We start from the raw sequence: 27,384 nt of genomic DNA on the forward strand, positions 1-27,384 counted from the left end.
ATTTGGCAAGTGTAAGCACACAGCGACTTGCCTTATGAGGTCTAATGTCCGCAGAGTTTTCTGATTACCATCAAGGAAAGCAAAAGGAAAGACGTTGGTTCAGTATCATTTCTACTTATCCTTTTCTTTCCAGGTAAAAGAAATCTTTACATGGGTCTAGACCAGCAAAAGCTCTTTGCAGCAGCAGATACACATCACTGGGTACGGCTAGTTCTCAAACATGCACTTGATTTTATTTACCAGTCTTATAAATCATCACATATCCAAAGAAACGCCTAGGTGAACCAAAGTTCTGATTTTATACACTCACTGCCACCTGTCACTCACAGCCTGCAAGTCCTGTGCCAATGTCAGAAGCTGGAAATATGTTATGATGTTTAAGACCAGTCCCCACCTGTGCTCCTTATCAGTCATTTTCTAGTGGATTGTAAGGTGCTCATGTGGCAAAGTTAACCTCTTAGGAAGAAGGAGAGAGATGGAGAACAATAGAAGAGGTGGAACTAAGTCCTGGGGTACTCCAGCATCAAGAGATTGAGGAGAGGGAATCAGGATCAGTTGGATGTCAGGAAAGCAAAGTGAGAGTGCCATGATGGGAACCAAGAGAAGAGAGAGTGATCAGCTCTATGAAATGACACCCCCATTTTTACCTCCCCCAATTCCCCCTTTGTCTTTCTCAACTGCAAACATGGATGATTTTCTTCTATGCCGTGAGGTCACTGAATGTATCAGTAGAAATTCCTAGCTCTCAGAACCATTTGGGACTTTTGCAACCTATACAAAACTTCAATATCCTCCTTTTCTTCCTATTTTATATTTCCTCTTTTGAATTTAATCCTCAAGCGATTAGAGTATGCTAAAAGGGACCAAGCTTAGATTAGCAGAATTTTACTAAAGGTTCAAGGATGCTTTTGGCAATGAAATTCCATTCAACATGTATTTACTAAATGCTTACTAAGTATAAGATGCTATTCTCAATGCTGTAGGAAAAAGAAAATAAAATGCTATGTTCACTGAAGTCAACATCTCAAATGTTTGCAATGTAGGAATGAAATTACTTTAAAAGAGATAATGCATAAATTGCTTTGGAGATACAAAGGAGGAAGAGATCACATTCAGTCAGAGGGATTATAAAAAACCTGGAGAAGGATTTAGTGTGTGGGTGGGCCTCAAAGGATGGTTAAGCTTTCAAAAGGCAGGGATAAAATAAGGGGCAATTTAGGAAAATAGGAACAACATGAGCAAAGGCACAGAGATGGGAAAGTATAGCTCGTTTTTGGAGAAATGGTCATAGTTAAATTTAGCTGGAGCATAAAGATATGCATGTAAAAAAGAAGTGAGTAAGATTGGAGGAGAAGTGATGGCATATGTCAGAGAGTCCTGGGTAGGGAGGCAGTGAGGCAGGGAGGTGGGGGGACCACATGGTGAACTGCAAAGAGCATGTGCTTCCCAGCCAGAGATGGGTTAGAAATCAAGGATCTCCCCAAAATATTAGCTCTGCAATAGGATCGTCAAATCATGTCTCTGAATCCATAATTTTTCTAATACAAAAGACACGTGTATACTTACCTTAAAAAAATACCACGCCAAACCAAACCAAACCAAACTGTGATGTTCATAATGATGGCTGTGAGACTTTTTTGTTAACACTTTTTGTTAACAAAAAGTTCAATTGTTTTCAGTGTATCTTGTCTAAGAAGTCAGGAAAGTGAATAGGAGGCTGGGGCTGGGTAAGGGCACCTAGGAGTCACTGAGGATAGCTTTCCTAGGAAAGGTTGGTGTAGGTTGTACAGGAAAGAGGGCTGTAATAAGACCTTTTGTGTTTTGAAGGTTTAAAATCTAACTATGCACCCTATTCTGAGGGAGGGAAGAGAGAAAAGGATTCTGGATCTGAGAAGCAGTGAATATTGGCAGGAGTCCTGAACAGCATCCCTCGGGGCTGGGCAGCATTTGGGGAAGCGGGCGTAAGCGGCACGAGAGTGCAAGGAAGGAAGAGCTGCAACTGCGTGGCTGAGCTCAACCCTGGGAGATAGGGCAGTCCTTGCTCTGGGAGCCACGGAAATTTCTACCTGGGTTTAGGCGGGCAGAGGCTCTGTAGCAGCGGACGCGCATCACTGGGTAGAGCCAGTCTTCAACAGTGCCACCGTGTGGCAGAGAGGAGCAGTGGCAGTTATAACTCTGTAGAATTGTATGCCCGTTCTCCCAGTCCAGCCTTGAAAATTAAGCAGCTTGCTCTCTCCTCGGAGTGTGAGGGCTTCAGCATCCGGGGACAAAGCCAGTGTATATGTGGAGAAGGCTTTAAAAAGCCGATATGGTACATCTAGTTCTAGATCCTTGAGGAATCGCCATACTGTTTTCCATAATGGTTGAACTAGTTTACAATCCCACCAACAGTGTAAAAGTGTTCCTATTTCTCCACATCATCTCCAGCACCTGTTGTTTCCTGACTTTTTAATGATCGCCATTCTAACTGGTGTGAGATGGTATCTCATTGTGGTTTTGATTTGCATTTCTCTGATGGCCAGTGATGATGAGCATTTTTTCATGTGTCTGTTGGCAGTATGAATGTCTTCTTTTGAGAAATGTCTGTTCATATCTTTTGCCCACTTTTTGATGGGGTTGTTTGTTTTTTTCTTGTAAATTTGTTTGAGTTCTTTGTAGGTTCTGGATATTAGCCCTTTGTCAGATGAGTAGATTGCAAAAATTTTCTCCCATTCTGTAGGTTGCCTGTTCACTCTGATGGTAGTTTCTTTTGCTGTGCAGAAGCTCTTTAGTTTAATGAGATCCCATTTGTCAATTTTGGCTTTTGCTGCCGTTGCTTTTGGTGTTTTAGACATGAAGTCTTTGCCCATGCCTATGTCCTGAATGGTACCATATGACCCAGCCATCCCATTACTGGGTATATACCCAAAGGATTATAAATCATGCTGCTATAAAGACACATGCACATGTATGTTTATTGCGGCACTATTCACAATAGCAAAGACTTGGAATCAACCCAAATGTCCATCAGTGACAGACTGGATTAAGAAAATGTGGCACATATATACCATGGAATACTATTCAGCCATAAAAAAGGATGAGTTTGTGTCCTTTGTAGGGACATGGATGCAACTGGAAACCATCATTCTTAGCAAACTATCACAAGAACAGAAAACCAAACACCACATGTTCTCACTTATAGGTGGGAACTGAACAATGAGATCACTTGGACTGGGGAAGGGGAACATCACACACCAGGGCCTATCATGGGGAGGGGGGAGGAGGGAGGGATTGCATTGGGAGTTATACCTGATGTAAATGACGAGTTGATGGGTGCTGACGAGTTGATGGGTGCAGCACAGCAACATGGCACAAGTATACATATGTAACAAACCTGCACGTTATGCACATGTACCCTAGAACTTAAAGTATAATTAAAAAAAAAAAAACCTATATGTGCCTCTTGAATGATAGGGAATATGAAAACTTGATAAATTAATTGAAAAGTAAAGAGAAGTGGCAAATTCAAATTTGTACGACAGTTCTAAGTGATAATTGAAATAAAATCATTAGATAAAAAGGAAAAAATATATCTAGTTCTAAAGGTTAGCTTTTGTCTCGTTAGCAAACTCAGCTGTCTATAAACTCACATTCCTAAGGTTCTGGATTGAGATTTTCTTTTGGTTTTCATTCATCAGGGAATGAAGTGAAAGGATTGAATTTTCACTTTACACTTAACTCAGGCTCGATAAGAGTCTGCAGGATACAGTCTCTAATAATCCTAGATGTCCTGTCTATACCTTTTAACATCTCTGCATTTACTCCTTGAGTTTCTTGTGGATGAGGAAGGATTTTGAAAGGGAGATGATGAGAAAAACATCGCTCATGTTAGTTACTGACTGAATTACATCAATTTCTGGTCAGTCGTCATTAGGTAAAGCTCTAAATTTCAGTCAGGATCTTGGCTAATTGTGCTTTGGGTTTGATAAGGCGTCACTGAAAAGTGAGCAATGAAAAAAATCAAAGCTAGGCATTTCTCATTTTTAAACTAATGTATCGTTCATTATTGGTTTAGTGCTCATTAGGTTTTGGTAAATAAATCAAAATTTTAGATTTGGAAAGTTCTATAGTAGTCATTTAGTTCAACCTTTTATCCCAGGCAGGCGACTTTTTCTGCAAAATACCTGACTTTTTGTGACAGAAGATCAATCAATTCAGGATCTGCTAAAGCACACCTAGGGAAGTAAAACTCACCACTTTGTGAAGCAGAACATTCACTTCATATTCAGAGTGTAGCCTGGGAGCAGCAGCGAGGCATCCCTGGAGAGTTAGTAGGAAATGCCCAATCTGAGACCCTATCCCAGACTTGCTGAATCTGAATCTTCACTTGACAAGATTCCTGGGTATTGGGTACTCATATACCTGTAATGTTTGAAAAGCACTGGCTAATTCTATCGTTAGATCGTATCAAATGTTAGAAACTGACATGTTACTAAAACCTGAGGTACTGATGTGGTCTATGAACCGATCCCCACAGCCTCTGCTGTTAGCCCAGCTTCTGGCCATTCCTGCAGTTATAAAGCTTTGGCTGCCACTGCCATTGTGGCCACCTCATCTCCTTACACTCAGTAGTTTCTGACTTTCCTGGGTGTGAGGGCTGGGCTTTGGCACAGCTTTGGTCACATTCTCTGTGGTAGGAGCTGTGGCAACTCCAGGGCTTGGGCCAGATCAGATCCTGCTGCACCACTGAGACTCTGGTTCTCTCAGTGCCCCTTGAAGGAGTAGGAGAAGGTTACTAAGAAGTGTAGGGGTATTTCACTTTGGGAGGCTGAGGAGGGTGGATCGCTTGAGGTCGGGAGTTCGAGACCAGCCCTGGCCAGCATGGTGAAACCCCATCTTTACTAAAAATTCAAAAATTAGCTGGGCATGGTGGCACATGCCTGGAGTCTCAGCTACTGGGGAGACTGAGACATGAGAATCCCTTGAGCCCAGGAGGCGGAGGTTGCAGTGAGCTGAGATCATACCACTGCATTCCAGCCTGGGTGACAGAGTGAGACTCTGTCTCAAAACAAAACAAAACAAAAAGGAGTGTAGGGATATTTGTGCCATGTGGAGAGTGAAGAGTCAGGAAGGATCTGGGAGATAAATGACTGGCTCTTCTTCTTCCTGCTGACTGCTGCATAGTGCAGTGCCTGCCCTGCTTCTGCAGAGATTTGTGACCAGCAGTGTTTCTTGGGAAGCTGTGTACACCCTTATAACATACTATTTTTTTCTTGTTCTCCCTCCTTTGCTGCCACACATCCCTTTTTTCTGACATTTTACCCCCAAATAAAGCAGTAATGCCTAAGCTTTGCCTTAGAGTCTGTTTTCTAAGGAACCTAGACTAAGACAGCTGCCTTGTATATGCTTCACTCACTGCTCCTAATTCTGCCAACTGGCTGGCTTTGGAATGGTCAACATCTTTCATATACTTTCTTCCTTCAAATTCTACAATGCAGCTACCAGGCTTTCTCTTTTCTTGGTCAAGCACCCTACTTTTCCTTTAATGATTCCTCAAAATGCAGTTTTTAGTCTCTCACCTCTTGCCTCAGTTTAATATGTCATTATCTTAAATTGTGGCTCCTTGACTGCTCCATTGGGTTTGGTCAGTGCAGGGCTGCATTCATGATCGGGAGATGGGCTTCTCATTTCCTTTATTGTTGGTATCATACTATTAATACAATTAATACAGCTGTCCTGACCTGGACCTGTTCTTGTGGGAATGCTGGCGATTTGGGTTGTGGTGACCTGACAGGTTAAAAGTGAGCTTAGGGAAATTAGATTGAGAGTGAGCAAGGTTTGGCCTTCTGTGTCAGCTTCTGAGGAAGGTCAGGGTCCTCCATTGGCCCTGGAGTTCTTTAGGATGTCTGTTTTTCTTAAAGACAAATTTGTGTTGACTCCCAAGGCAGGGGTGGTGAGATGAGGTATTCATGTTACTTCCCAGGATCTTGCCCTCCTTGGGGTTAGAGTCTTCATTTTCTATTGCCTAGACTAACCCAGAGCCAGAGGATTCCTAAAAAAAACATTAAAGATTGTACCACATTCACAAGAATGTGAATCTCAGAGGATGATCTGATAGGCATATGAATTGTTCTAAAGTCTAGAAGATCTTGTTTTTCTGGATGCCTTAAAAAAGAAAAAGAAAAAAAAGACTCTATCCCCTACCAAGTTTTAGGAACTTTTATGCTGTATGAATCGGCATTGGCTGAGTGCTTACAGGGAGCAAGCACTGTACAAATTTCATGGGAAGCACAGATAAAAGCAAGAGATAGTGCCTCCAGGGTCTTGTAAAGGCAAGACGTATCTTACAACAAGATACCTAATACTATAAGGAGCCTGTGACCAGCGAATGAGCTCAGAGGAGGGGAGGACCCTATGGCATGGAGAAGTCAGAGAGGTGCTATGGAATCTTCAATGAAGAGACCCTTAGATTTGCGGTATGACTCTTTCCTTTAGCCCTCCCAGTGGAAAGTTACAGGCTGGAAACTATCTTGGTATTTCCCTTATACCTAAAGGCAAAGGACATGTCATATTCTTGATATTTACAGAACACTGTGAAAACATATGGTACAGTACCTTATCAGGGCAGAGAAATGACTACATTTTTGTTTTTAGTTAAAAACACTTGGTTGAATCAGGGATTCCCAGACAAGATGGCCAAATAGGAACAGCTCCAGTCTGCAGCTCCCAGTGAGATCAATGCAGAAGGAGGGTGATTTCTGCATTTCCTACTGAGGTACCAGGTTCATCTCACTGGGACTGGATTGACACTGGGTGCAGCCCACGAGGGCAAGCAGAAGCAGGGAGGGGCATCGCCTCACCCGGGAAGTGCAAGGGGTCAGGGAATTCCCTCCCATAGCCAAGGAAAGCCATGAGGGACTGTGCCATGAGGAACAGTGCATTCCAGTCCAGATACTACACTTTTCCCATGGTCTTTGCAACCCACAGACCAGGAGATTCCCTCGGGTGCCTACGCCACCAGGGACCTGGGTTTCAAGCACAAAACTGGGCTGCCTTTTGGGCAGACACCAAGCTAGCTGCAGGAGGTTGTTTATTTTATTTTATTTTATTTTTTAATTTTTATTTATTTTTTATTTTTTGGTACCCCAGTGGTACCTGAAACGCCAGCAAGACAGAACCATTCACTCCCCTGGAAGGGGAGCTGAAGCCAGGGAGCCAAGTGGTCTTGCTCAGTGGATCACACCCACACAGAGTCCAGCAAGCTAAGATCCACTGGCTTGAAATTCTTGCTGCCAGCAGGGCAGTCTGGAGGATCTGGGATGCTGGAGCTTGGTCGGGGGAGGGGCACCCACCATTGCTGAGGTTTGAGTAGGCGGTTTTCCCCTCACAGTTTAAACAAAGCTGCCTGGAAATTTGGACAGGGTGGAGCACACCACAGCGCCACAAAGCCGCTGGAGCCAGGCTGCCACTCTAGATTCCTCCTCTCCGGGCAGGACATCTCTGAAAGAAAGGCAGCAGCCCCAGTTAGGGGCTTATAGATAAAACTCCCATCTCCCTGGGACAGAGCACCTGGGGGAAGGGGCAACTGTGGGCGCAGCTGCAGCAGACTTAAATGTTCCTGCCTGCCGGCTCTGAAGAGAGCAGAGTATCTCACAGCACAGCGCTTGAGCTCTGCTAAGGGACAGGCTGTCTCTTCAAGTGGGTCCCTGAGCCCCGTGACTCCTGACAGGGAGACACCTTCCAGCAGGAGTCGACAGACACCTCATACAGGAGAGCTCTGGCTGGCATCTGGTGGGTGCCCTTCTGGGAAGAAGCTTTCAGAGGAAAGAGCAGGTAGCAATCTTTGGTGTTCTATAGTCTCTACTGGTGATACCTAGGCAAACAGGGTCTGGAGTGGATCCCCAGCAAACTCCAGAAGACCTGAAGAAGAGGGACCTGACTGTTAGAAGGAAAACTAACAAACAGAAAGCAATAGCATCAACATCAACAAAAAGGATGACCACGCAAAATTTCCATCTGAAGGTCACCAACAGCAAAGACCAAAGGTAGATAAATCCACGAAGATGAGGAAAAACAAGCACAAAAACGCTGAAGATTCCAAAAGCCAGAATGCCTGTTCTCCAAAAGATCACAGCTCCTTGCCAGCAAGGGAACAAAACTGGATGGAGAATGAGTTTGATGAATTGACAGAAGTAGGCTTCAGAAGGTGGGTAATAACAAACTCCTCTGAGCTAAAAGAGCATGTTCTAGCCCCATGCAAGGAAACTAAGAACCTTGAAAAAAGGTTAGAGGAATTGCTAGCTAGAATAACCAGTTTAGAGAAGAACATAAATGACCTGATGGAGCTGAAAAGCACAGCACGAGAACTTTGTGAAGCATACACAAGTATTAATAGCCAAATTGATCAAGTGGAAGAAAGGATATTAGAGATTGAATATCAACTTAATGAAATAAAGCGTGAGGACAAGATTAGAGAAAAAAGAATGCAAAGGAGAGAATAAAGTCCCCAAGGAATATGGGACTACATGAAAAGACCAAAGAGAGGACACAAACAAATGCAAAAACATTTCCTGCTCATAGATAGGAAGAATCAATATCGTGAAAATAGCCATATTGCCCAAAGTAATTTATAGATTCAATGCTATCCTCATCAAGCTACCAACGACTTTCTTCGCAGAATTGGAAAAAACTAAAGTTCATATGGAACCAAAAACAGCCTGCATAGCCAAGATAATCCTAAGCAAAAGGAGCAAAGCTGGAGGCTTTATGCTACCTGACTTCAAACTACACTACCAGGCTACAGTAACCAAAACAGCATGGTACTGTTACCCAAACAGATATATAGACCAATGGAACAGAACAGAGGCCTCAGAAATAATGACACACATCTACAACCATCTGATCTTTGACAAACCTGACAAAAACAAACAATGGGGAAAGGATTCTCTATTTAATAAATTGTCCTGCGAAAACTGGCTAGCCATATGCAGAAAACTGAAACTGGACCCCTTCCTTACACCTTATACAAAAATTAACTCAAGGTGGATTAAAGACTTAAACATAAGACCTAACACCATAAAAACCCTAGGAGAAAACCTAGGCAATACCATTCAGGACATAGGCATGGGCAAAGACGTCATGACTAAAACACCAAAAGCAATGGCGACAAAAGCCAAAATAGACAAATGGGATCAAATTAAACTAAAGAGCTTCTGCACAGAAAAAGAAACTATCATCAGTGTGAACAGGCAACCTACAGAATAGGAGAAAATTTGTGCAATCTATCCATCTGATAAAGGGCTAATATCCAGAATCCACAAAGAACTCAAACAAATGTACAAGAAAAAAACAACCCCATCAAAAAGCATGTGAAGGATATGAACAGACACTTCTCAAAAGAAGACATTTATGCAGCCAACAGACACATGAAAAAATGCTCATCATCACTGGCCATCAGAGAAATGCAAATCAAAACCACAACGAGATACCATCTCACACCAGTTAGAATGGCAATCATTAAAAAGTCAGAAAACAACAGGTGCTGGAGAGGATGTGGAGAAATAGGAACACTTTTATACTGTTGGTGGGACTGTAAACTGGTTCAACCACTGTGGAAGACAGTGTGGTGATTCCTCAAGGATCTAGAACCAGAAATACCGTTTGATCCAGCAATCCCATTACTGGGTATATACCCAAAGGATTATAAATCATTCTACTATAAAGACACATGCACATGTATGTTTTTTGCAGCACTGTTCACAATAGCAAAGATTTGGAACCAACCCAAATACCCATCAATATTAGACTGGATAAACAAAATGTGGCACATACACACCTGGAATGCTATGCAGTCATAAAAAAGGATGAGTTCATATCCTTTGCAGAGACATGGATGAAGCTGGAAGACATCATTCTCAGCAGACTAACACAGGAACAGAAAACCAAGCATTCATAAGTGGGAGTTGAACAATGAGAACACATGGGCATAGGGAGGGGAACATCACACACTGGGCCTGTTGGGGGATGGGGGGCAAGGGGAGGGATAGCATTAGGAGAAATACCTGATGTAGATCATAGGTTGATGGGTGCAGCAAACCACCATGGCTCATTTATACCTATGTAGCAAACCTGCACATTCTGCACATGCATCCCAGAACTTAAAGTGTATTAAAAATAACAACAACAAACACTGGTGAAGAATCCATACCAACAAGCCCCAAACAATAAAACATCTCTCTATTCAGAATGATTACTTTCAGTTTAATATCAGCCTCCTATCCCTTGGAGATTGAGGACAGCAGACTCAATTATTTTTGGCATATTTGAGAACCTATTTTTAGCAATATAGAAGCGCCACTATAAATGACCAAACAGGGAAAGACAAGCAGAGAAATTTGGGAAGGTATTTCATCACCTACTGGCCAGTTTGTAAATGTTATTCTAAATGATTTGTGGTAAGAGTATAGCACTAAGTTGGTTTCTTTCTGTTCCCAGCACATTCCTTCTGGGCAGTCTTCTATTTTTAAATGAGTATGAAGGTACACTGGCAATGTAAATTAGTTTTAATATTTTAAGAGTAACCTTACCATGGCTCCTGAGGTCTTGGTGCCTTCTCAAGGGCAAGGAAGGAAGGCAAGTAGGGCAGTAAGGGCAAGAGAATTATTAAACCCATCTCAAATCCCACTTTTCTCTTGATAAGGATGGTGACCAGTCTTAAAGCTGTGGTCTTCTACTCAGGGGTTCTACAAGGACCCTGAAATTATATGTAAAATACTGTGTGCATTGAATTGTTACAGAAAGACACTTTCCAACTGCTTCCCCATCATCTTTCTTTGCCAAATCATTCTGCAACACTTTCTATTCGTGGACAGCTGTTCTTACTCCTTCATACTTTCCCAAGCCTGGAAACCCTCATTTTATTCGTCATCTGTGTATTTTCATTCTTGCTCCTGCAATCCATTCTGTTCTTAGTGGTCAGTGAACTCAAGAAAGAAAAACCTTGCACATTTATACATGGGATGGGGAGGGGACAAAAACAAAAACAAAACCCCTCTTTGGTGGCTCCCCTCTGCACTTAGAATAGAATCCAAAGTTCTACCCTGCAAGCTAGTCTAGTGCCACACCCTTCCTCCAGAAGTTTCTTCAGTTCTGCTTTCTCTCTGTTCCACAGTGGCGCGCTCTTCTCTGATTCTGTTCTCACTGTCTGCAGTGCTCTCTGCTCTGTTTGCCTGGCCACATTCAACCCATCCTGCAAGTTCAGCTTAAATTGGACACTCACAAAGGGAAATTATTGAATTACATCTTCTAAACGTATTTTTTTCTATTATGAATAGCATCTTCTAAGAAAATTTCTTGACTGGGTGCTGTGGCTCACACTTGTAATTCCAGCACTTTAGGAGGCTGAAGCAGGAGGATGGCTTGAGTTCAGGAGTTCAAGACTAGCCTAGGCAACATAGCGAGACCTCATATCTACTAAAATTTTTTTTTTTAAATTAGCTGAGCACAGTGGTGCACACCTGTAGTCCCAGCTACTTGGGAGGCTAATGTGGGAGGATCACTTGAGCCCAGGAGATAGAGGCTATAGTGAGCTGTGATCTTGCCATTGCACTTTAGCCTGAGTGACAGAGTGAGATCCTGTCTCCAAAATTTTTAAAAAGGTTTCTTATTATATTTTAAAACCATGTATTTATCTTTCTATTTATTCGTATAATGTTTATCTCACCTCATAGACTCCAGTTGCTATGAAGACAGGTGCCTTTTTTCCCCTCATTAACTGTTGTATTCTTATGCTTGCCTGAGTACCTGCCTGAAATATTGCATGGTCTTTAAAACTATTTATTGATTGAGCTACTGACTGACTGACTGAATGAACATTATTGACATTTAAATTAAGAAGAACAGTTCTGTTAGAATAAAAAAATGAATGCTAAAATAAAATGAAGACATTAAAAATTATTGAGGCATGTATTTATTGGCATTGAAACATACCTTGGTGGCTGGGCGCAGTGGCTCACGCCTGTAATCCCAGTCTTTGGGAGGACGAGGCAGGCCGATCTCTGGCACTCAGGAGTTCAAGACCAACCTGGCCAACATTGTGAAACCCTGTCTCTACTAAAAATACAACAATTAGCTGGGTGTGGTGGCACATGCCTGTAATTCCAGCTACTTGGGAAGCTGAGGCAGGAGAATCGCTTGAACCTGGGAGGCGGAGGTTACAGTGAGCTGAGATCGTATCACTGCATTCCAGCCTGGGCAACAGAGTGCGACTCTGTCTCAAAAAAAAAAAAAAAAAAAAAAAAAAAAAAAAAAAAAAAGAAAGAAAGAAAGAAAGAAAAGAAAAGAAAGATACCCTGGTATATTTTTGATTGGGGAAAGCGACAATTTACAAAATATTGTACATTGTTTTATCTTTTTTTGTTTTGTTTTTGGAGACAGGTCTCACTCTGTTGCCTAGTCTGAAGTGCAGTGGCATGATCACAGCTTACTGTAACCTCTACCTCCTGGGCTCTGGTTGTAGCAGGACGAGCCGCAGACAAAACCTCTCAGACACTGAGTTTTAGAAGGAAGGACTTTATTCAACTGGGAGCATCGGCAAGCTACTGACTTAAAATCTGAGCTCCCTGAGTGCACAATTTCTGTGCCTTTTAAGGGCTCACAACGCTAAAGATTTCACGTGAAAGCGTCATGATTGATTTGCTCCAGCAGGGGGTATGTAACAGGGGCTGCATGCACCGGTGGTCAGAGTGAAACAGAACAGGGCGGGGAGTTTCACATGTTCTTCTATACAATGTCTAGAATCTATGAATAACATCGATTTCTAAGTTATGAATTGATTTTTAATTACTGGGTTTAGGTCAGGCAGGCCCAGTCCTGGTTTCGGGCCTGGCGCCGGGCTGCCTGTCTTTGGTTTTACTTCCTTATTTTTTTCTTAAAACAGGTACTGAGTATAAAACAATATATAACAATATGAGAGGGTCTCTCTCTTTCAAGGTTATCCTCCCACCTCAGCCTTCTGAGTAGCTGGGACTGCAAGTGTGAACCACCACGCCTGGCTAATTTTTGTATTTTTTGTAGAGAGGGGGTTTCACCATGTTGGCTAGACTGGTCTCGAACTCCTGACCTCAAGAGGTGCACCTGTCTTTGCCTCCCAAAGTGCTAAGATTATAGGCTTGTGCTACATGCCTGGTCTGGTGCTTTAATATTGTGTATTAAAAAGAAAAATATTGGATACAAAGAATTCAAAATTTCATTTCAATGGGAGGCATAAGTTCAAGGGATCTATTGAACAACATGATGAGTATAGTTAATAATATGTTGTATACTTATTAACATTGCTGAAAATTGCTTAGAGTAGATTTTAGATCTCTCGTCACATACACAAAAGAAAAGTATGTAAGGTAATAGATATGTTAATTAGCTTGATTTAGCCATTCTACAATGTGTGCATATATTGAAACATCATGTTGCACACCATAAATATATACAATTTTTGAAAATTAAAAATAAAAACATTGGGCTATATGTATATGCCAAAATGTAAACAACAGTTCTTTGGGGAGCTGATTTTAGATGGTTTCTATTTGTTTTACTTATTTGTGTTTTTTAATATAATTGTTTTGTTTTAAAGTTATAGAAGCCATTGATTCCTTGAGTAATATATTAATTCATTCAACAACTATTTGTTATCTACTTTGTATCAAGCATTGTTCCAGAAACTGGATTTATGTGCTGCTTATAAAATTCAAGTGCAAATCCTTTTGTGTACACCTTCTTTTTAACATTTCTTTCTAGTTAACTACTTTAACAGTGTAGATGGATCCTTCTAAATGTTTTCTTTATTCGTTTGATAATATTTACAGACATTTTATTATTTTACACAGTTATAGATTTTTGAACATAATATGATCATACTATGCCTCTCCTTCTGTGACTTCGTTTTTAACAACTTAATATATCCAGAAAAATTTTTCATGCCACCACATTTAAAGGTATCTCATTAAGAAAAAAAAGCTGCATGTTTCCATAGTTATTTCATCAATTCTCTTATTAATAAGCACTTGGGTTGTTTCAAGTTACATGCACACACACCCAACAATATGTTATTTTGTTATTCGGATTTTTTTTTTTTGTAGAGATGGATTTTCACCGTGTTGGTCAGGTTGGTCTTGAACCCCTAATCTCAAGCTATCTGCCCATCTTGGCTTCCCAATGTGCTGGGACTACAGGTGTGAGTCATTGTGCCCAGCCCCCAACAATATGTTATTTGTTTAATTAAAAGTAAGGTAAACAAAGAAAATGAACACTTAGTCGTTCATGACGGAAGGCAAATGCTATGCCAAAATGGCTTGACATTGCAAAAAAATTACTCATAATGTCTGTGAACTAGACTTGAAAAGGTGACTGTTGTGATCACTTTTCAACTTGAAATTTTTTGTGTCTAGAAATTGTTAAATTGGGTCAATCTGAACATACAGCCAAGCACTGTCAGTGGTAGGCAATATTTTATGAGCAGATTAAATTATTCACATTTTGATGCCATTGTAATGATTTTTAGGTAGATGAAAAGTGTTTAATTTTAGTCTTTTTCCCAAAGGAAGAATATTTTCCTTCAATGAGTTATTGTATATTGGTGATGCTTGCTGGGAATCAAAATCTGGTGAGAAAAAAAAATCCCTCAGAATCTTTTATACTGTAAAAAAAAAAAAAGAAGGGTAAAAGGGAAGGCCAAACTTGAACTACTTATGCAGATTTTATTTGGAAGTGATACCTACTTTATATGTTTGAAACGTGCTCATGCTTCTAATATTAACACCTATTGGATCAATAGATATGTTACAGCATGTTAAATTCGATATACAACAAAGAAGATAGTTTTAGTGCTTGCCTTCTAAAGGCTTAGTCTATAATTCCAAAGGTTATGCTATGAATTTCAGGTCTGAAAATTAGAGATTCACCTATGCCTTAGTTTTTTTTTCTTTTACTTATTCTTATGCTTTTAAAGTAAAATTTACATAAAGTGGAATGCATCTATTAAGAGTGCAGATTAACTGGGCACAGTGGCTGACGCCTGTAATCCCAGCACTTTGGGAGGCTGAGGTGGGAGGTTTGCTTGAGCCCAGGTGTTCAAGACTAGCCCAGGCAACATAGGCAGATCCCATCTCCACAAACAATAAAGGAATTAGCCGGGTGTGGTGGTGCACATCTGTGGTCCCAGCTATTGAGAAGGCTGAAGTGAGGATCACTTGAACCCCGGAGGTTGAGGCTGCAGTGAGCAGTGATCGCGCCACTGCACTCCAGCCTGAGAGACAGAGTAAGACCTCATCTAAAAAAATAAAGTGCATGTCAATGAGCTTTGACAAATATATAAGCCTCTTTCATCCTTATCCCAACTAGGATGTATTTCTATCACCCCAAAACTTCCCTCCTGCCCTTTTCCAGTCAGCATTCTTCTTTTACCCTAAGTCAACCATTCTTCTGATTTCCATCATCACAGATTATTTTTACCTGTTCTTGAACTTCGTATAAACAAAATTACGTATGTTCTTTGGTGTCTTTTCTTTTATTCAACATAATGTTCCTAAAGTTTATTTACTTTGTTTTGTGTATCAGAAGTTCATTCCTTTTTATTGATGGAGTAGTATTTCATTATATGGTTATATTTCAGTTTACTTATTCATCATCCTATTGATGGACATTTGGGTTATTTCAGATTTTGGCTGTTATGAGTAAGGCTGCTTTGAACATTTTATACAAGTCTTTTTGTAAATACATGTTTTTGTTTCTCTTGGGTAAGTACCTAGGATGGGTTTGCTGGGTCAAAGAACAGGTGTCTGTTTAACTTCTGAAGACACTGGCAGCTTTTATTTCTTCTTTGGTGTAACACGGTATTCATTTTTTAGTTCTTCTGAAGTACTTGAGGGTCCTCAGAGGAATGAATCTATTAAAGCAAGAATGATTATTAATTAAAGTTTGTGACAAATAAAGTATGCAATTTCTGTGTCAGGGATCTCAGCTCTGCAAAGAGTTGTCTCAATTACCTAAAATCAAACTTAATTACCTAAAATCAAACTTAATAATTACCATGGCATCCCAAAAGCCTTAAAGGTCAATGTACTTCATATAAAATCTTGAATAATCTTTTCAGAAGAAAATTATATCTGTCAGGATCCAGCCAGGAAAAAAAACACGCAATTATTTTAACAGAGCAAATTTAACATAAATAATTGTTAACTAGGTATAAAGTTATTAGCTAGGTAACTGAAGAGGAAAGAGAGAATAGCGAAGTGTAATATAAGTAGCAATTACAGAAGCATCTACCTTTCCCTCAGGGTGGAGGAAAAGGGAAGAGACTGAAATTCTTAGAATGTAGTAGTGTGGGTCTAAAACAGATGGTATGGGCATTGCTTGGCACATGTTGATGTTTTGAGGTGGGGGTCAGGTGCCTATAGGCCCAATCCAGCCTTCTACCTGTTTTGTATGACCTGGGAGTTAAGAATGGTTTTTTATGTTTTTAAAACATTGAATAAAAAAATAAAAGAATAAGGGTATTAGTTTCCTAGGGCCACCTGTAACAAAATAGCACAAATTACATGACTTAAAACAACAGAAATTTACTCTTGTACAGTTCTGGGAACTAGAAATCCAAAATAGAGTTAGCAACAGGGCGATGATTCCCCTGAGATTCTAGGTAGAATCCTTCCTTGACTTTTTCTAGTTTCCGGAGGTGGCAGTCAGTCCTTGGCTTGTAGCTGATTGCTTCAATCTTGGCTTCCATCTTCACAGAACGAATTCCTTTCTGTGTCCATGTCTTTGCAACATTTTTCTCTTGTATGGATACCACTTGCTTGGGCATGAAGGCTCATGCCTGTAATTGCAGCACTTTAGGAGATAGAGGAGGAAGGAACACTTGAGCCCAGGAGTTCAAGACTGGCCTGAGCAACATAGCAAGACCCCATTTCTTAAAAAAGGAAAAAAAAAAAAAAAAAGAAAAGTAAAAGGAAGGATACCAGTCATATTGGATTAGGGCCACCCTAATGACCTCACCTTAATTTGATTATCTGCAGAGACCTCATTTCCAAATAAGGTCATAATCACAGACATAGGAGGTTACTAGTAAAACATATCTTTTTGAGGGGCACAATTTCATTTATAATGATAATAATATTTTGTGACACATAAAATTCATAGAAGATTAAAATTTCAGTGTCCAAAAATAAAGTTATACTTGCCATGCATATTCAGTTAAATATTATCTACAGCTGTTGCTACAACAGCAGGGTTGAGTAGTTGCTATATGAACAAATGGACTGCAAAGCTTGAAATATTTACTATGTGGTCCTTTATAGCAAAAGTTTGCTGACACCAGTTCAATGTGACTGGTTTTGCAAGGATTGGAAAACATGCAAATTGAATTCAGTTGCTGCTACTGGAAGGCCTTGATACCCTTAGATGGAGAAGACCTGTTACTGTGTGATGCCCAGAAGGACATGGAACAGAGAAGCCCACAGGAAGCAAATGAGGAGGAGGAAGTTCCTTTATTCTCCTTCTGTCTTTTAGTTTCCCTGTGTTGGTGGAGCTTAAGAGGGAAAGCCTAAGTTAGGAAAGCAGAAGTGTGATTTGTGAAGTCCCAATTCCAGAAACATAAAGCAGAGAGAAGAGTAGCTTTGGAACTGGTAGGCAATAACTTAATAATTTGTACACATACACATACACACACACACATGCACATCCAACAAGGAAAAAATATGCATAGCTACTATGATCCTCATTTCCATAACAACTCAAGGTCATAGTTTATATTATTAATTATTTTAGAAATATTTTATGTAAACTAAACATATATATTTCTTTAGGTATAAAATTATAATAACACACACATAAGTGTGTATATATATATATATAAAACCAAACATCATTTTGAGATGATTGTAGATTTACCCACAGTTCTAAGAAATAATACAGAGAAATCTCATATACACTTACTTTCCTCCAATGCTAATATCTTACAGAACTTTAGTACAATATTACAACCAAGATACTGATATTGATACAGTCAAGATGCAGAGAACTTTCATCACAAAGATTCTTGTAGCATTCTTTTGTAGCATTCGTCCTTCTTTCTCACCAATTCCCAACCTCATTCTTCACCCCAGGCAATCACCAACCTGTTCTCCATTTCTAGTATTTTGTCATTTCAAGAATGTTATATAAATCGGCTCATACAGTACCTATCCTTTTAGGACTGGCTTTTTGGGCTCATCATAATTCTCCAGACATTCATTCAAGTTGTTGCGTGTATCAATAGTTCACGCAATCCTTTTCCTTACTGAGTAGTATTGCACATATGGATATACCAGATTTTTGTATAACTGTTCACTCATGGAAGGACATCAGGGCTATACTCAGTTTTAAGCTATTACAAGTAAAGTAGCTAAAAATATCTATGTATAGGTTTTTTTTACAGATGGAAGTTTTTTCCCACACCCCTGACCCCCCAGCTAAAAGCTGGAGAGGGCAATTCCTGGATTGTATGACAGTTGCACATTTAGTTTTTTAGGAAGCTGCCAAAATAATCTCCAGAGTGTCTGTAGCATTTTACATTCCCACCAGCAATGTATGAGTGATCCAGTTTCTACACAATCTTGTCAGCATTTGGTGTTGTCACAATTTCTTATTTTAGCCATTCTAATAGATGTGTAATGATATCTCATTGTAGTTTTAATTTACATTTCCCTGCCAGTTAATGATGTGAAATGTCTTATAATGTACTTATTTGCCACCTGTATACCATATTTATTAGTATGTCTGTTTATGTCTTTTGTTCATTTTCTAATTGGTTTTTCTTTGTTAAGTTTTTAGAATAGTTTATATATTGTAGATACTAGTCCTTTGCCAGATACATTTTTGCAAATATTTTCTCCTATTCTGAAGCTTATCTCTTCATCCTTTCAATAGAATCTTTCATAGAGCAAAAGTTTGAAATTTTGATGAAATCCAATTTATCAATCTTTTCTTTTATGGATCATGATTTTGGTGTCAAATCTAAAAATTCTTTATCTAGTCTTAGATTCTGAAGACTTTCTCTTATTACTTTTTTCTAAAAGTTTTATACTTTTAAAATTTCACTTAAATCTTTAATACTTTATTTATTTATTTTTTATTTTATTTTATTTTATTTTATTTTTTTCAGACAGGGTCTTGCGCTGTCACCCAGGCTGGGGTGCGGCCTTGACTTCCTACATTAAAGCCACCCTCCCACCTCAGCCTCTTGAGTAGCTGGGATCACAGGCACATGCCACAACACCTGGTTAATTATTTTGTATTTTTTTTTTTAGAGATGAGGTTTCACCATGTTTCCCAGGCTAATACTTTTTGAGTTAATTTTAACTTAATGTTGAAGCTTAGGCCCACGTTCATCTTTTTGACCTGTGGATGTCCAATTGTTTCAGCACCATTGTTGAAAAGTTATTTTTCCTCCATTGAATTGCTTTTGCACCTTTGTGAAAAATAAACTGCACATATTTGTTTAGGTCTATTTTGGGTTCTCTATTCTGTTCCATCGATTTATGTGTCTATTTTATCACCAGTGCCAGGTAGCCTTGATTACTGTAGCGATATATTTTGAAATCGAGTAGAATAATTCTTGCTTTATTCTTTATCAAAATGGTTGTATCTATTCGAGTTCCTTTGCCTTTACATATACATTTTACAATAATCTTGTCTACATCTACAAATTCTCTTGCTGGAATTTTGATAGAAATCACATTTGACCTGTATGTTGAGAAGGCTATGAGTTAGGTTAGTGATTTGCAGAATAAATTTGCCTGTGACCATCTCCATTGTTTCTTTGCATACATTAATATTCATTGACACACATGCCAGTGTGCGCATGCATGTGCATGCTGTGCATGCATGTGTGTATGTAAAGAAAAAAGAGGAGGGGGGAACTTCTTCCCTCTCCGGATTTAGTGTCATATGAGGTATAAGCAGTTCAGTGAGGGTTTGGGGCACAGGTGAAAAATCTGCCAAACAAAATCTTTAGATACAACCATTAAGATGTGGCCAATTTGGTTGAGGTATTTTGATGCAGTCCATTTAAAACATAGTATCACTGTTATATTGCCAACTTATATTAGCAACAAAGATCCCTGTGTCATTTCTAACTCCCATTCAAATCACGGAGGGTTTTCATATTCAGTTGTGTTTAATTTTGTATTGGCCCATGTTTTTGCCCTTATAAAGCTTAAAATTAATTTTTAAAAAATTTGAATAGGCAATGGATATATTCAAAATTTAAAAAATGTAATGCATCATGTAATACAATCACAAAAATATCAAAACAATATATAAAGAAATGAACTGTATATTCTTATAGCCACACTATCCATATCCATTTAGTTCTACCCCACCCCGAACAGGTAACCACTTTTTAATTTGTTTATCATTCCAGGGAATAGCCCTCACATATGTTTACATATACACTTAGAGTATTTACTTTAAAACACTATCATTAAAAATGTAAATACATTTTGACGTTTTGTTAATCACTTTGTCTGGCAGTAGATATGGTCTATGATCTCAGTTTGTTCCATTTTTAAAAAACACAACTTGTAATAATGTATCTTAAGAGTCAATACCCTCATTTAAAAAATTTTTGTTAAAACTTAAATCTTGGCCGGGCGCGGTGGCTCAAGCCTGTAATCCCAGCACTTTGGGAGGCCGAGACGGGCGGATCACGAGGTCAGGAGATTGAGACCATCCTGGCTAACACAGTGAAACCCCGTCTCTACTAAAAATACAAAAACTTAGCCGGGCGAGGTGGCAGGCGCCTGTAGTCCCAGCTACTCGGGAGGCTGAGGCAGGAGAATGGCCTAAACCTGGGAGGCGGAGCTTGCAGTGAGCTGAGATCCGGCCACTGCACTCCAACCTGGGTGACAGAGCGAGACTCCGTCTCAAAAAAAAAAAAAAAAAAAAAAAAAAAACTTAAATCTTGAAAGTTTTCCCCTCACTTTCTTAACTTTTATATACCAATATTGTTAGATAAATCTGTTTAATTTTAAGGCCTGAAGATTCTTTATTAATCTTACTCAAGACATTTTGAGACCAGGAGAAGAGGAGTGTGTTCAGGGCCCTGTTTGTGGCACAAACAGGGAGTGGAACAAAGGCCCAGTCCAGAGCTGCCCACACTCCTGAACACACTCATTGCTGTGAGATGACTCAGATTTATTGTTACCATGGCTGAAATCCATTGGAAAAATGTTTCAGCCATTCATCTCAATCCTCTGCTAGTCATGCGGTTTATTCTTTATAAATGAGGATTTCTTCTTTTTTGCTGACAGTTTCATGATTTTAGTTGTTTCTGCTCTCTTAACATTTGCCCAGTTCAATGATTAATCCTCTGATGTGAGCCCACTTAGATTGGAGTAATATCTTGCCAATGAGAATGAGCAAGTGAATAATTGAAATTTTTATTAAGGATGAAATTTCTTTACTGTATTATATTTATCATATATGATAGTTTCAACTTTCTGAGCCTGTCTTGTCAAATGCATTCTTTCTCATTATCTCCTTTATAAAATGTTTAATTTAAATGGTCAGTCTTCTGTTTGTATGCAGGAGAATGTTAGCCTGATCCTCAACCAATTGATACCATGTTTCAAGCTCGGTTTGACTTCTACTAATGTAGTAGTCTGACCCCTAGTGGTTATAAGAAACATCTGCATGGCTTATTGTAAGCAAATTTTGACTGGATTTTCTGTAAAGTGAACATCGGACAATGAATTTCTCCTTGAAAATAAATAAAATAAAAATGAGAGTAGAATTTCGAGTCTGTAGAAGAAATAATAATAGGAAAGTTCAGGTAAAATCATGTTTCTATAAAAATAATTTCTAAGTCGGTATTTTTACTAATTTTTTAGTATTATGTGATCAGGCTGGACTTATAAACACACTTACGTTCCAGGAATTAATTCTATGTTATTTATTGGAAACAAAGTTTGTTTGCCCCCAAAATTAATGTTTTGTCATTGTCCTGGCATGCCCTTTCTAGTCTGCGTAGAATTGGGATCAAACTTAGAGCTGGATGACATTTTTGTGGTCTGAAGATCAGAGAACCAGAAAGGATTGGCCACAAAGTGAAGTCACAAAGTGAAATTATCAGTAAATCTAAGCGATCTCTGTCTTTCATGAGGCCCTGAGGTCTAGGAGGGCCTGAGTCACAGCAGGAGAGTACAGCCTGCCCTTGATTCTTTGGAGCTAGGAGGCAAAGTCGTGCTATAGAAGAGAAGGAGGAGGGTCTCTAGAGTGTAGATCCAGGAAGGAACAAACTGTAAAAACTATAAATGCAGTATGTGCTTACTGTAAAAATGTCCAAATAGAAGGATATGAAGTAAAAGATAAAAATTACTCCTTTTTTTTCCAGCCTGAGTTCCACCAAAACCATAGCCTAGAACTATGTACTTAGACATGCAACCACCATTTTTTGTGTGCACGCATGTGTGCATGCGCATGCGCACCTGCACCCACAGGTTTCACATGGGTTCATGTTACACATATTGTTCTATAAGTTGATTTCTTCACTTAATATCGTGGACATCTTTCCAAGTCAGTATATTCTTATTGTCTGCCTATCTACTGTTCTAAGAATGTGGACTAATTTGTTAACTATCCTTAAGTAATTTACATGTAGATGTTTTTAAAAATTTTCTGCTACTATAAACAATGTTTTAATAAACATCCTAGAGCATGTAACTACAGACTTATACAAGTGTATATGTATACATATGTATATATATATTATACGAGTATGTGTATATATATACACACACACACACATATATGGAGTAAATGCCATTAAAATAAAATTTTAGGTCAAAGCTTATTCATAATTACAATCTTGACATTTAATAAAAGCATATTTTTGAAACTGATATTGTCCCATTTCCCTGTCTTCACTTATTCCTTGTTCCTGGTACCCCTTCCCAGACCCTGATGGCTTTGTTTCTCTTTCCCTTAGTCGGCCCTGACCTTTGTCCTTTATGCACATCTAACCTTTCCTTTTGTGAAAAGAATATAGTCTTGCCCTGTGAATTTCCTCAACTACCTTTGCTTTGTGTAGATGTGCTGACACCTTTTTCTCTCCCTCTCTCTTTATGCCTCTCAGACAGCTGAGGAAGAAGCACCCTTCTAGCCTCCATCTGTTCACTTTTGCCACATCCCTTATTCTTTCTGAGCCCTTCTCCCATCAGGTATCCCTTAATGCTTCTTTAATCTCGCCTTTTTACTTCTTGTTTCTACCTGGCTTATACAATGTTATCCTCTATTCTTTAAGCCGTGTTTTCCATAGCTTGTCTTCTAAATACTAGTTCTGGGAGGTACTCGGTGGAAAAAAATAATCATTTTGTCAAATAAACTTGAGTCATTTGTATACTATTAACTTCCTTTTGAATACTGAGAACTCACAGTAGCTTGTTGAAGGTGCTGAGAAGTTCTGCAGTAATGAAAAGACATCTTCTTACCTTTGCTTACTCAGTATATCCCTAAATTATTTTACCATAAAAGCTACCCTTTCCCTTTTTAATCTTCTGTAATGTTTTTTAATATCTATAGATACCTTTCGGGAAATTTTTCTTGTCTCTGTGACTCTGCCAAATTCTAAAGCTAAGGTTTTTTTCTTCCTATTTTTTAAATTAAAAAATATTTTAAATGGATAATCATACATATTTATGGGGTACATAGTGATATGACAATACATACAATGTGTAATGATAAGACTGGAGTAATTAGCATATCCATCATTTCAAATATTTATCATTTCTTTGTGTTAGGAGCATTCAGTATCCTCCTTCTAGCTATTTGAACCTTTATATTGTTATTAACTATAGTTATCTATAGTGCTATAGAATGCTATAACTTAGTCCTCCTATCTAACTATAATTTCGTATCCTTTAACAAATCTCTCCCTACCCCCCAACCTTTTTTCGCCTACCCTTCTCAGCCTCTAGTATCCTCTGTTCTACTTTTTACTTCTATGAGGTTAATTTTTCTTTAGTTTCCACATATGAATGAGAACATGCGGTGTTTAACTTTTTGTTCCTGGCTTATTTCACTTAACTTAATGTCCTCTAGTTCCATCCATGAAATGTCATATATATACATGATACGGTTTGACTATGTTCCCATTCAAATCTCAATTTGAATTGTATCACCCAGAATTCCCATGTTTTGGGAGGGACCCACGATGAGGTACTGAATCATGGGGGCTGGTCTTTCCTGTGCTATTCCCGTGATGGCGAATAAGTCTCATGAAATCTGATAGGTTTATCAGGGGTTTCCACTTTTTGCTTCCCCCTTATTCTCTCTTGCTGTGCCACCAAGTAAGAAGTGCCTTTTGCCTCCTGCCATGATTCTGAGGCCTCCCCAGCCATGTGGAACTCTAAGTCCAATTAAACCTCTTTTTCTAATGGCTGATAGTATTCCATTGTGTGTATATACCACATCTTCTTTATCCAGCCATCTGTTGTTAGACCCTAGGTTGATTCCATGTCTTGGCTGTTGTGCATAGTGCTGTAATAAAAATGAGAGTAAAGAGGTATCTTTGTTACACTGATTTTCTTTCCTTTGGATAAATGCCCCGGTAGTGGGATTGCTGGATTACGTGGTAGCCCTCTTTGTAGTTTTTTGAGGAACCACATACTGTCTTCTGTAGTGGCTTTGCTAGTATCAGTCCTACCAACCACACACAAGTGTTCCCGTTTCTCTGCATCCTTGCCAGCATTCATTACTTTTTATTTTTTGATAATAGGGGCTGAAGTCATACCTCGTTGTGGTTTTGATTTGCATTTCTCTGTTGATTAGTGATGTTGAGCATTTTTTTCATATATTTGTTGGCCATTTGTGTGTCTTTTATGTTTTTTAAGGTCTAGAGTATATCATTTATCTCTGCACTTAAAAAAAAAAAAACTGCTTGTTCCCAGACAACCCATTGCAACATGGTCTCTACCCTGACCATTCTACTGAAGTCCGCTGAACCTGTTCTGATTCTGGGTTCCCAACTGCTAAATCGGGGGCTTTCTCTCAGTCCTCCTCTTGAATTTCTTGCTAAGGAAAGAAATATGTTTTGTTACCAGAGTTTTTTATTTAATTGCAAAAAAAATTTCTAACTGATACACATAGGTTTTGAAACTTCTTCCCTTTCCTCACTTCTGAACCCAGGAGCTCTCCAAGAGCACCAGCATGTTTTGAAATTCTCTTCTCACAGCAGACAGGGATTCAGGCAGTCCAGGAAAGTCTGCTAGTTGAGAGAAACTTGAGCAGTTCCTCTCAACTAGCAGAGTTTCTCTAAACTTTGAAGAAATTGCCACTACTTCTCCTGTGTGCCCTTCTTTCACACAAGGGTAGTGGCAATTTCTTTGTAAGTTGAGCATTGTCTAAATAGTTCTTCTAAAAAGAAGATGCAGAGCTCACATACCAGTTCAAGAATCTTTCATCTGACTGGAAGGTAAAGTTGAAAATCCAGACACTGTGTGGAGTAATGGCAATGGGTAATTACCCAAATATTTATGTTTTTCAACATCTTTTTTTTTTTTTAAATATTTTCTATAGTCATTGTTGGGAGAAACAGTTGAGTCATTTTTTCATGTTGACTAGGTTTTATTTGTAGAATAACTTACATTATTTTTGAATTGGCATGTTGTCATCACTTCCTACTCTGTTTCCAGGGTCCTGCCTTCCTAAAAATGTTTCTGACACTTCTATGTTTGTTCAAATGAATTTTTTCATCACAACAATTGATTACAGAAGTCAGGATATGCCAGACCTTGACTGCCTATTCATGAGAGAGAGAAGTCATAGGGCCAGATGATGTCAGTTATCAGATGTCACAGCCAGCCTGATAAGACATGAGTTGGGAGAGAGTTGAAGGTCAGAGGAGTCCCATGTGAAAGGTGAAACCAGAGTAAATGCAGAAAAGAAAGTTGTAAAAATTGATGGTCATGTATGGAGGTGCAATGCCTAGATTCACGTTCGATAAAACTGTCCCTGGCCTAGTCCCTCAGATGGAAGGTGAGCAGCTCTTCCTTTCCCTCGCTTGCTGCTTGACTGGGGGGAGAATGCTTTGTCATGCTGACCCCGGATAGGATTAAAATTGTTTTTGCAAATTTTAATAATTTCATAAACTTCTCTGAGATGACAATCCTCATTTTTGAATCTTCTGTGTTTTCTTGAAGCCCTATGCCTGGAGCATGGTGCTGGCTTCTGATGGGCAGGTATCTTTCTCTTCATTTTACACCCACAAAGAAGTGAAGTGAGGGTGCCCTTTGGTGCAAAATTGTGGCAGAGTTGGGAATCTAGTAGGTTTCTGAGACCTCTGGGTTGAGTACTCACCACTCAAATGTACTGGTTGGGAAGCACTGCTTCCTCATGCTGTATGTTCAGAAGTTATTTTCTGAAAAAGAAATCTGAGGCTGTGCTAAGGAAAAGACACATAAATTCAATTCCTCTTTTTTCCTCAGTCCCTCCACCTTCCCTGTAAGAGTTGCAATCCTATTACTGATTGCCTGATGGTAGGGGACATCCAGCACTAAGAAAAAATGTCATTAAAGAAAATGGTAGCCTTTAAAGGGCTTTTTATTGATTTTCAATGGGTTTAACTGTTATCCTCAGGCTTTTGGACATTATCTCTTTCTATTGAAAAGAGGTGGCCCTTTTTGTTTTTAAGCTGAACGTGCCTAGTGCAAGGAAACTACTAAGATCAGTCTTGGTATACCAAATTGAGGACATTATTGTAAAATTCATACTTGCAGGGCAATTTGGATACTTATAAGGACCAAAGGAAGGTATAGGAAAAGGAAAAGGAGAAAAAAAAGAGTAAGTAAATGAGAACTGAGACAAAGAAAGGGCTCTATGAGGTAATGATGAATAGAACAACGGCTCATTATTACATATGGAAAAGAGTGACCTTGCTGAGACTCTGAGAGGCCACCTATGCTGTAAGACTCCCTCCACCACCAATGAGCTCTAGGTGCTCAAGGAAGATAAACGTAACTGCATAAGTGCTCATGCGGGGTGGGAAAAACAAACAGAAAATCTCCACTGTTGTCTGGGTTCAAAACAGCTTTACTCTGAGATAATCTTACAAAATTGTACAGGAAAAGGGAAAGCATTTCTCTACTAACTAGACAGAATGATAAGCCACACACATTCCAGGGCTAATGGTCAATGATCCCAAATGAGCACCTGTAGGGAGGCAGAGGCCCGAGACCAGCATCACTAGAAGATCCCAGACCTGAGCTGTAAGGAGTTGCTCTCATGGTGTTTGGTGAACTCTTCCCTTACTGATCCCTCCCTTGGAGACTCTGAAAAAGTGATTTTTATCACCGGTCCAATGCTGGTGAGGGTTAGGGGCCA

The 27,384-nt window shown here is 39.3% G+C and overlaps 1 long non-coding RNA gene across 1 annotated transcript in view; it reads right to left on the reverse strand.

Annotated features, from left to right (window-relative positions):
* Positions 1–26,854, reverse strand: part of LOC144329739 (uncharacterized) — a 32,646-nt gene extending 5,792 nt beyond the window's left edge. Inside the window, exons 1-3 of the long non-coding RNA XR_013395374.1 lie at positions 26,779–26,854; positions 26,362–26,422; positions 15,776–15,916 (exon numbers count right to left, since the gene is read on the reverse strand). This is a non-coding gene — a long non-coding RNA (uncharacterized LOC144329739). The remainder of the gene's footprint in view (positions 1–15,775; positions 15,917–26,361; positions 26,423–26,778) is intronic.
* Between the last annotated feature and the right edge of the window lie 530 nt (positions 26,855–27,384).

Source organism: Macaca mulatta, chromosome 7, assembly GCF_049350105.2.
Source record: "Macaca mulatta isolate MMU2019108-1 chromosome 7, T2T-MMU8v2.0, whole genome shotgun sequence".
Lineage (NCBI taxonomy): Eukaryota > Metazoa > Chordata > Mammalia > Primates > Cercopithecidae > Macaca > Macaca mulatta.